This window comes from Zingiber officinale, chromosome 5A, assembly GCF_018446385.1.
Source record: "Zingiber officinale cultivar Zhangliang chromosome 5A, Zo_v1.1, whole genome shotgun sequence".
NCBI classification, from domain to species: Eukaryota; Viridiplantae; Streptophyta; class Magnoliopsida; order Zingiberales; family Zingiberaceae; genus Zingiber; species Zingiber officinale.
The window spans coordinates 130494963-130506791 of record NC_055994.1 but is presented as its reverse complement, the minus strand read 5'-3'; positions in this window follow the sequence as shown (position 1 = coordinate 130506791).

Here is an 11829-nt window from a genome sequence, read left to right as displayed (position 1 = left end):
AATCAGTTTCGGGCCCAAGGACTTGGAGGGAGTCGAAGTGCCGCATGACGACGCTCTCCTCATCAAAGTGGTAATAGCCAACTACACTATTCATCGCGTATTCATTGACACAGGAAGCTCGGTCAATATTATATTCAAAAAGGCTTTCGACCAATTGCAAATTGATCGAACCGAGCTGCTGCCCATGACAACCCCCCTCTATGGGTTCACGGGCAATGAAGTTTTGCCGGTCAGACAGATCCGGCTGGCCATTTCGCTGGAAGAGGAGCCGCTCAGAAGGACACGGACTGCAAACTTCGTCGTGGTGGACTCTCCGTCGGCATACAATGTAATATTGGGACGACCGGCTCTCAGTGAATTCCGAGCGACCGTCTCCACTTTCCACCAGAAGATCAAGTTCCCAGTCGAAGACAAAGTGGGAGAAGTACAAAGAGATCAACTGGCAGCTTGGCGATGCTACGTCGAGATGGTACGAGCAGAAGCCAATTCTGCTCGGAAGACGCCACAGATCGAGGTGAACGCTATAACCGAGAAACCACCCTCTTTGGTGTATGAAGAAAAAGAGGAAGTGCAGATTCATCCGACCCGACCGGAGGCCACCACATTCGTTGCGGCCGATTTGGAGGCGAGCCAGAAAGAGGAAGTGATCAAATGCCTCCAGAGAAACTGTGATGTCTTCGTCTGGTCGACGCACGAGCTGCCCGGAATTTCGCCGAGTATAGCACAGCACGAGCTCCACGTCCGACCGGACGCTCGGCCGGTAAAGCAAAGAAAAAGGGATTTCAGCGCTGAACAGAATGCTATCATCCGAGCGGAGGTTGAGAAGCTCCTGGAGGCCGGCCACATACGCGAAGTCCAGTTCCCGAGCTGGCTGGCGAACGTGGTACTAGTCTCTAAGCCGGACAACGAATGGAGAGTGTGCATCGATTTCCGGGATCTTAACAAGGCGTGCCCAAAAGATTTTTATCCTCTGCCTCGGATCGATCAACTGGTGGACTCCACAGCTGGATGCGAGTTGATATGTATGCTCGACGCTTATTAAGGCTATCATCAAGTGCCGCTCGCCCGAGAAGATCAAGAAAAAGTCAGCTTCATTACAGCCGACGACACCTACTGCTATAATGTGATGCCGTTCGGATGAAGAACGCGGGAGCCACTTATCAGCGCTTGATGAACAAAGTGTTCAAGGAGCAAATCGGGCGAAATCTGGAAGTATATGTGAATGACATTCTCATCAAGTCCGTCCGAGCGGCCGACCTCTTTAAAGACATGGAGGAGACTTTCCGAACACTGAGGAGGTATGGAGTTAAGCTTAACCCTCAGAAGTGTCTGTTCGGAGCAAAAGGCGGGCGTTTCTTGGGATACATAGTGACCGAGCGGGGCATCGAGGTAAATCCCAGCAAAGTGAAAGCACTACAAGATATGCTGCCACCAAGAAATCTGAGGGAAGTGCAGCGCTTGACCGGTCGGATAACTGCTTTGTCCAGATTCATCTCCAAGACTGCCGACCGGAGCCTACCTTTTTTCAAAATCTTACGCAAAGCCACTAAGTTTCACTGGGACGAAGAATGCGATCGGGCGTTCGAAGATCTGAAAACATACTTGAACTCTCTGCCTGTGCTAGCCAAGCCAGCTATGGGTGAGCCACTTTGTATCTATTTATCTTCAACTGAGCAAGCAGTCGGCTCGGCACTAGTAAGGGCGAGCGGAGAGGAACCTGTATATTTTCTAAGCCATATTTTAAAAGATGCTGAATCCCGCTACACTGGGCTCGAGAAGCTGGCTTTTGCTTTGGTCCTCGCCGCTCGGCACCTCCGTCCCTATTTCTTGGTTCATACTATTATCGTCTGGACGAACAACCCTTTGGGAAGAGTATTGTTGAACCCAGAAGCGTCCGGACGGCTCATCAAATGGACCATGGAGTTTAGCGAGTTTGACATTCAATACCAGCCCCGTTCGGCGATAAAGGCACAATCCTTGGTGGATTTTATCACCGAAGTGCAAAGGCCAGAGCTCGAAGCGATGTGGAAATTATTTGTGGATGGATCGTCCACCCGGCTTGGGAGCGGGATTGGCGTGCTATTGCTCTCTCCCCAAGAAGAAAAGATGCACTTATCCGTCCGGCTGGATTATAGAGCTACAAATAACGAAGCAGAGTATGAGGCCCTTATAGCCGGCTTACAGGCCGCCCGGCATGTGGGGGCCGGACGGGTGACGCTGCATTCAGACTCTCAGTTGGCCGCTCAGCAGCTCTCTGGTACTTTTGAGATTAACAACGCTCGACTCAAACTCTACGCTGAAGCCTTCGAAAAGCTTAAAGCCAATTTCAGAGAAGTCATTATCCAAAAGATACCCCGAGCGAAAAATCAGGCGGCAGATGAGTTAGCCAAACTCGCAAGTTCAATAATGCCAGTCATCATCCAGCAGCCAATTGAACAAGTATCTTTGGTGGTGCACGTCGACCTGATGGAAGGCCTCGCGTTTCCAAGCGATTGGAGGACACCCATCATGGAGTTCCTCCGCTCAGGCGCTACACCGTCCGATCGGGATGAAGCCCAGCTGTTAAGAAGGAGAGCCGGTCGTTTCACGCTTATTGGAGATCAACTCTACACAAAGGCTTTCTCTCGCCCGCTTTTGAAATGTGTGAGCTCGGAAGATGCGGCCTACATCCTCCAAGAAGTACATCAAGGATCGTGCGGAGGGCATCCTGGCGGATGGTCGTTGGTTAGGAAGGTCCTGCTGGCCGGATACTTCTGCCCAACCCTGCAAGCCGACGCCGATCAGACCTTCGCGACGTGTCTTTCCTGCCAAAAGTATCACAACTTCTCCCACCGACCGGCGGAGGAAATGAAAGCAGCTACCGTCTCATGTCCGTTCGACCAGTGGGGAATGGATATTGTGGCTCCATTTCCTATGACGACCGTCAGCGGAAGTTTCTACTGGTGGCTGTCGACTATTTTTCCAAATGGGTGGAGGCCGAGCCACTGGCCAGGATCACCGAGCAGATGATCAAAAAGTTTATATGGCAACACATCATTTGTCGGTTCGGCATCCCCCGTCGACTTGTTTCCGATAACGGGCGGCAGTTCGCGGGAAAGTTGCTCGAAGATTGGTGCAAAAGCTACGGCATCAAGCAACACTTCACGTCCGTGGCGTATCCCCAAAGCAATGGTCAAGCCGAAGTAGCCAACCGGGAAATTCTTCGCATTCTGCGCGCTCGGCTCGACCATTTGGGAGGAAGCTGGGTGGATGAAGTGCCAAGCGTCTTATGGGCCATCCGCACGACCCCAAAGGAAGGAACGGGCGTCACGCCTTTCCATTTGGTGTATGGCGGGGAAGCGGTTATTCCTGTCGAAGTCGGCGTCGAGTCCGCCCGGATCCAAAATTATGATGATAATAACGCCGAGCGGAGGAACATGGAGCTTGATTTGGTCGACGAAGAGCAAGCCAAGGCGTCCGTTCGGTTGATGGCATACTGGCAACGGATGAAGCAAAACTACAACCGGCGCGTAATCCCCAGAGCATTCCAAGTTGGCGACCTTGTTTGGAAGAAAGTAAAGCCGGTCGGCGACTTCGGCAAACTGGAGGCGCCTTGGGCGGGCCCCTTCGTAATCATCGAAAAGCTCCGCTCAGGCGCTTATTATTTGGAGGATGAAGACGGACGACGGCTGGATCGACCATGGAGCGCGAATCATCTCCAGCCATATCGAGCTGGGTGAGAGGTGCGCTAAATGTAATTTTATATATGTTTTGGTCATCCATGTCCTTGTAATGCAGGAAGCAGAAATGATAGAAGGATGGCAAATAGCTTCGCCGAACGGCAGTGTTAAAATTAGCCTTAGAAGACCGTCGAGCTCCGATGTTAAAAATCGAGAGACGAGCCGGCGTCTATAAATCTTCCGAGCGGAAGACCGTCGAGCTCCGACGTTAAAAATCGAGAGACGAACCGGCGTAAATCGAGAGACGAGCCGGCGTCTATAAATCTTCCGAGCGGAAGACCGTCGAGCTCCGACGTTAAAAATCGAGAGACGAGCCGGCGTCTATAAATCTTTCGAGCGGAAGGCCATCGAGCTCCGACGTTAAAAATCGAGAGACGAGCCGGCGTCTATAAATCTTCCGAGCGGAAGACCGTCGAGCTCCGACGTTAAAAATCGAGAGACGAGTCGGCGTCTATAAATCTTCCGAGCGGAAGGCAGTCGAGCTCCGACGTTAAAAATCGAGAGACGAGCCGGCGTCTATAAATCTTTCGAGCGGAAGGCCGTCGAGCTCCGACGTTAAAAATCGAGAGATGAGCCGGCGTCTATAAATCTTCCGAGCGGAAGGCCGTCGAGCTCCGACATTAAAAATCGAGAGACGAACCGACGTCTATAAATCTTCCGAGCGGAAGACCGTCGAGCTCCGACGTTAAATATCTGGAGTCGAGCCGGCGACTAAAAAAGACTTACGAACAAATACCCAAAGGTATTCGCCATCGATAATCGTTCGACCGCCTCTATGTTCCGCTCGGCCCAGTACCTAAAGGTACTTCACTGTCCGCGAACAACATCTTTTGGCATAGCAGGACATATTCAGCCGAGCGGAATACTTACTCAAAATACTTCATAAAAATTCCTTCTGAGCACGGGAGGTATGATAAGAGGCGAGCGAACAGCACACATATTGATTAGCAAAAGGACAAAGCAAGCAAAAGGAGATTATATTAAAAAAACTAAGGCCGAGCGGCCAAATTACAAAAGGTGATAGTTTATCGCCGAACGGCTAGATTACATTTAAGCTTCTACTCTAAATAATCGTAAAGATCCTTCGGGATGTTATCGAGGAGCGCTACTTAATCTGTGGCCGGGATGACGGCGGACTCGGGAAGTTGCCCCTTGGACTTCAAATATGTCGTCGTGGCGGTCATAGAAAGGTCGAAGGCAGTGTACATCCGCTCGCAGACCTTCTCCGAAAATTCGGCCGAACGGATGTATTTCTGTTGCAGGGCAGCGACCCGGCTTAGTTCGGCCTCCTGGTATTCTTTAAGGGCCGCTCGGGAAGCATCGGCGGCTGCCTTGTGTTCTTGTAGAGCAGCCTCGAGCTTTGCCACCTCGTCCGTTCGGGCAACCTTCTCGTTGGCTAGTTGGCCCATCAGCTCTTTAACCTTCTCCTCCAAGCCCCGAGCCTCAACATTCTTCTTTTCCAGGTCGGAGATAGCTGTGTTCTTCCGCTCGGTCGCCAGGGATATCTTGCGATCTAGAGATTTATTCACGCGCTGAGCTCGGCCAAGGCGTGGGCCTGATCGGCCGTCTTCTTCTGCTCGGCCGCCAACAAATCTTGAACTTTTTTGAGCTCCTTCTGAAGCTTGACATACGAAGGGCCTTGGGAAGGAGCGCCGCCCGAACTCCGTAGCCGTTTGAGCTCCTCATCCACCATGGCAAGCCGATTGGAGACCGCAATCTCCTCCACCCATCTCTGACAAAGGAAAAATGGTTAGTAGCCGATCGGAAAGGTTGTGTGAAGGACTTTTTAAGAAAATACACTTACCCTGGTGGCCTGTTGCATGTGGCTATCGGCCAAGTTGCTAAGCGGGATCATCGCCACACGCGCCCGAGCGTCGGCCCACATTTCAGCTAAGGGCCCCTTCATGGTGATCATATGTTCGGGCGCGGTGGGTCGATCGACCTCAGGCATTAATTCTTCAGTCGGAAGATGCAGGGAAACCCGGATGGTGCGGCACCGACCGGGAGTTGTCTGGGCAGATGCCAGAGAAGGATCGGAGGCCGGCGCCGAAAATTGGGATAAAATGGTCGAGCGTTGGACTCGACGGGGAGCAGGCGGAAGGACGCTGACTGGAACGACCTCAAGAGGGTCCGCCGGCGCGTCTAACTGAGAAGGGGTCCGATCGGAGGAAATAGCCTCGACCTCTGGAGCCTTGCCGCGAGCGGTTGCAGAACCTGCTCGGATGGTTGGACCGCGAACGCTGCCGATCGGAGTGGAGTCTCCATTCGACGCCTCTTTTGTCTAGGTTGTTCCTCTTCCCGAGCGGAACCTTCCTCTTGGATAGTTGGTCCTCCGCTGGGGGTGGCTCCTCTTACCTCATTCTGATGAGAAGCCTGAGCGGCCGACTCTTCATGAGTCCCGCTCTCCCCTTCATGCGAGCCGACCGGATGGACACCGAGCGCTTCCATCTCCTTGGCTGTCGCGGCTTCGAGCGCTGCCGCCTTTCTCTTCAGAATACCAGCCATGACCGACTCCATGACAATATTCGCTGCAAAGGAAAAAGAAGAAAATCAGTTAGCAATCAAGGCGAATGTTCAAGTAAAATTCTTACCGAAGCCGCTCGGGAGGGGGGTTCTGATCGGACTCAAGCCGAATATGTACATAACCCCTTCTGGGAGGAATTTGTTGATGTCAAATCGCAGACCGGCGAGCATATTGGCAGCATGTAGATAATCCGGTCGGGTCTTGAATCTTTTGAGCTCTGGGGAGGTGGGTGGTCCGATCTGCCACTTCGTCAAAAAGGGGGCCCGCTCGGGCATGCGGAGGTAGAAATAAAATTCTTTCCAGTGCTTATTGGAGGAAGGAAGTTTATTGAAGAAAACTAGACCGGGCCGAGCCTGGAACATATATGTGCCCAGTTCGGACTGTTTAGGGTAATAAAAATAGTAGAAAACCTCCGGTCGGAGGGGGATATGGTGGATTTTGAACAGGACAACGACGCCACATAAAAGGCGGAAGGTATTGGGGACTAGGCTTCCGAGCGGAATGCCGAAAAAGTTGCAGACGTCAACGATGAAAGGATGAATGGGAAATCGCAGACCGGCTGTGAACTGGTCGCGGAAAACAAAAAAGGCTCCGCGCGGCGGTTTATGAGGCCGAGCAGAGGGACCGGGTAAAATGACTTCGAAATCAGAAGGGATGTCAAAGTTTTCTATCAAAAGATCGGCGTCACGCCGATCGAAGCGCGACTCAATGGTAGTGTACCATGGGCCGAGGGTTGGTCTTCGGGTTGAGAAGATTGGGCCATTATCCGAGCGAACAAAACCAAAAAAGACGAAGGCAGAAGATAAAAGCAAGAGGGCAACGGAACAGTATCCCGAAGACAGAAACTTGGGAAAGAAATGCAAAGAAAACGCCGGAAACAAAGAGGGAAAGAAAGAGAACCTTGCAACGAAGAGGAGGATCGAAGAAAGAGCACCGGAGATCGCCGAAACCAGAGGAATGAGATCGCCGGAAAGCTGGAACGCGAGAAGCTGGGAGGCACGCAAGAGCAAGAGTGCGGCGAAGGGAGAAAACGGAGCTTTTTATAGGATGGAGCCCGAGCGGTCTCCACCATTGGATCCAGGTCGCGAGAATCGGAGCACTCATCGTGCCGTTCATTTCGAACCGCCTCGATCCCATCAGAACACCACGCCGCCGCCGTACGATGACGGCAGCATCGCCACGTGACATTCAACTACTGGAACGCATTTAATGAGCGCGTGCTAGACCTTAATGATGGAGATTGGCGGAAAATTCGAAGAGATGCTGAGTAACGGTGGCATTGACTGGCGTTTTGGCTGCCCCCTGGTTTCCGAGCGGATGGTAGTTGCAGCACGCCGCTCGGCCAAACTGACGGTCCAGTCAGTCGGACTAATCGCCTCCTTCGACTAGACTTGAAGGGGAGGCAAGTGATCCGGCGGTAAGAACAGGGACCCCCCTCTGAGGGAAGTCAACGCCACGTGGAGTCAAAGGGTCGAACGGCCGACCGGAGAAGGGGGAGACCGGCCGACCGAACGGGGTCTCATCGAAGTCAAAGGCACCCGGCGAGGAGTCAGGGTTCCGACGCTCGTTGAACAGGATTGTACGGCCGAGCGGGTAGCCCACTCGACCGAAGGCATAAGGTAGCAATACTGCGAACAGTCTCCACAGAGCACCCTACCGGGAATATCCTAGGTGGACCAGCACATATGACCGGCCGGACGTAAGGGGTGCTGATCGGTCAGACACTCGGCATGGAGTAAGAAGAGACAACAGGACAAGGAAACATCCTCTGACAGCGGTATGGCCAACGAGCGAGCCATACGTGGGATCTTATGACAGGGTTCCGCTGTCCCATCAGAGACGTGCTCGGACTGTAGCAGTAAGGGGTCAGGTAAGCTTCTCTGACAAGCTCATATTGAGGTATAGGCTGAGGACACGTATTCACCCCGATATGTGTGCGTGAGCCCCTTTCCAGCTCTATATAAAGGGTCTCACCCATCGCCTGAGGTACGCATTCTACGAGATTGAGAGCCACTTCTTTGTTGTCGGCTTACCTGACTTGAGCGTCGGAGGGTCGTCGCCGGGAACCCCTTCCCGGGCCGACTTCCTTGCAGGTTCGCCGGAGGTCCGTGCGGAGGGTCGGAAATCTACGTCAGCAACTCGGAGAGCGCCACGTGCCCAGCATTCGTTGATTCAGCGTTCGGACAGGAACAATATTTATTCTATACATTACTCTTTTTAATATTATAAAAATGTATTTTATATTTTATAGATATATTTCACTTCATTATATGATTTTTTTATTCTATATACTCTATTTTTTTCTATTTCCTTTTTCTTTAATTTTTATTTAAATATTAATGATTTTTTATATTTTTTTAAAAATTTAATTTATTTATTTAATATTGTATCTATTTATTTTATTCTATATATTACTCCTTTTTTGGGGTATTTAGATTTCTTCAAATTCACGTTCCATAGGAAAGTTTGAGAGAGGAGAAGCTATAAATTTTAATGAACACCATTTAAGTTACAAAAACAACAATCATCAATATATTTTTAAGTCAAAACTTAGTTATAGATTAAAGCTATCTTACAATATTATTAGAAATTTCATATTCACGCTGTAGACTTAAAATTCATTGTTGGACCTAGCTTATTGGAATTTCTATACTAATTCACAACCCATAGCAAGTTTTTAGTTTATAGAAGGGAGATGTGGTATTAAATTTTAAAAACCTATCAGGCCAACATTGGGCCTGATATGGTATCATATCAGGCCCAACACCACGTTGAGCCTAATAGTATTTCATATCGGACCTAAAATGAGCCTAAAATTTTTCACAATGTTCGATCACCTCTAGAGAACTTTAAATCAGTATATAGATTAGAACCATTGGAGTCCTTGCAATACCAGAAATTCATAAGAATTGAAATGGGTGTAATCATAGGTGTCTATGTCCATATTATGTTTTGACCAAAATCCACTGATGGCCCTACGGTACTTGAATTTATTAAATTCACATTCTCTGTGAAGGTTTGATAGAGGAAAAGATATATATGGTGTCAAAACTTAATTATAACCACTACAAATGAAGTTCTTGCTCCGTGCCAGTTGGCATCGAACAGTGCACCTGATTTGTATTCAATGAACAGTAACTAAGAGAAGAGAAGCTTTAATATTAATATATATATATATATATTAATATTTTTATTTTATTTTATTTTTATTTTTTTTAAAATTTTAATTTATTTATTTAATATTTTATCTATTTATTTTATTCTATATATTACTCTTTTTTTTAGGTATTTGGATTTCTTCAAATTCACGTTCCATAAGAAGGTTTGAGAAAGGAGAAACTATGAATTTTAATAAACATCATTTAAGTTACAAAAATAACAACCACCAATTTATTTTTAAGTCAAAACTTAGTTAGAGATTAAAGCTATGTTACAATACTATTAGAAATTTCCTATCCCACGCTATAGACTTAAAATCCATTATTGGACCTAGCCTGTTGTAATTTTTATACTAATTCACAACCCATAGCAAGTTTTTAGTTTATAGAAAGGAGATGTGGTCTCAAGTTTTAGAAACCTATCAAGCTAACGTTGGGCCTGATATGATATCATATCATGCCAACATTGTGCCTAATATGAGACCATATCAAGCCCATGTTAGGCCTGATAGTATTCTACATTAAGCCCAAAATGAGGCCAAATTTTTCTTACAACATTCGATCACCTCTAAAGAGCTTTAAATCAGTATATAGATTAGAACCGTTGGAGTCATTGCAATACCAGAAACTCGTAAGAATTGAAATGAGTGTAATCAAAGATGTCTAGGTTCATCAGTGGATTTTGACCAAAACCCACTGATGACCTTACTATACTTGGGATTTATTTAAAATCATGTTCCCTAAGAGAAGTTATATATGGTGTCAAAACTTAATTATAACCACTACAAATGAAGCTTTTACTCTGTGCCAGTTGGCATGGAATAGTGCATTTGATTTGTATTCAATGAACAACAACTGAGAGAGGAGAAACTTATATATATAAATTTTTAATTTTTTAAAATTTTAATTTATTTATTTAATACTTTATCTATTTATTTTATTCTATATATTACTCATTTTATTTTTTTAGGGTATTTGGATTTTTCAAATTCATGTTCCATAGGAAGGTTTGAGAGAGGAGAAGGTATGGATTTTAATTAATACCATTTAAGTTACAAAAACAACAACTATCAATTTATTTTTAAGTCAAAATTTAGTTAAAGATTAAAGCTATGTTATAATACTATTAAAAATTTTCTATCCCACGCTGTAAACTTAAAATCCATTGTTAACCTAGCCTATTGGAATTTCTATACTAATCCACAATCTCTAACAAATTTTTAGTTTATAGAAAAGAGATGTGATCTCAAGTTTTAGAAACCTATCAAGTCAACATTGGCCTTGATAGTATCCATATCAGGCCCAAAATGAACCTGAAATTTTTTACAACGTTCGATCACCTCTAGTGAGCTTTAAATCAGTATATAGATTAGAACCATTAGAGTCATTACAATATCAGAAACTCACAAGAATTGAAATAGGTATAATTAAAGGTGTCTAGATCTATTAGTAGATTTTGATCAAAATATACTAATGTTTTAGACTTCTAGGGCAATTTTTATTAAATTTTTATAAAAGTTTACTCATATTTAAAATTTAATATAAATTATTAGGATAACTGAGTTGGACTAAAACTAAAAACTTGAATAATATCAATGCAAATAATTATTCCACTAAGTCCAATAAAATTTTAATAAATTTAATAAATAAATAAACAAAAATTTGGCTCAGATTACATGTTAAAATAATATAAAAATGAATTCTAATTTAATCCATCTCCACGTCTTATTCATTAAGTTGGCAGGGGTTTTTTTAAAGCTTTATAGAAAAATAATATCCTATTTGATATATTAATAAAATGATATAGATAGAATGAAATGCTAAAAAAATAAACATATATTTGATAAGAGATTAATAATTAAGACCGGTTCATAAAGACCAGAACTCATTAATAAAAAAATGATTTATTCTATTAATTCTGTTCGAATTCAACTTTAAAATTTATTATTGGATGAAATCGAATAAACTAAAATAAAAATGAATCTATAAAAAATTTAGTTGTGATGAATTCGATTTAAATACTATTGTAATGAATTTTTAACTCTAATGAAAAAAAAATTAAATTTATTTAATTAAATTAAACCTCCATAATTTCGTATACAATCTGCTCATCTTTCACATAATCGACGGGATATCTACGACCAGTTGATCACCACACGACCCCACCCCAGTAGTCACCCACAACGTCCAGGGCATCTACAACCGGGCGATTATCCTAGTTGAGATCTTCTCGTCCGTAAATTACGGATTAAAAGATGATCCATTATATGAGAACTCTTGATTTAGATGAACCCCACCTTTAAATAGATGGGGTCCATCTAAATTAACGATGTAAAAAAGTGGACCATCCTCTGATCCATAATTTGTGGACCAGAGGATCGGTGCTCGTGAATGCCCACGGCGATATTTCATATATAATCTGCTCAAT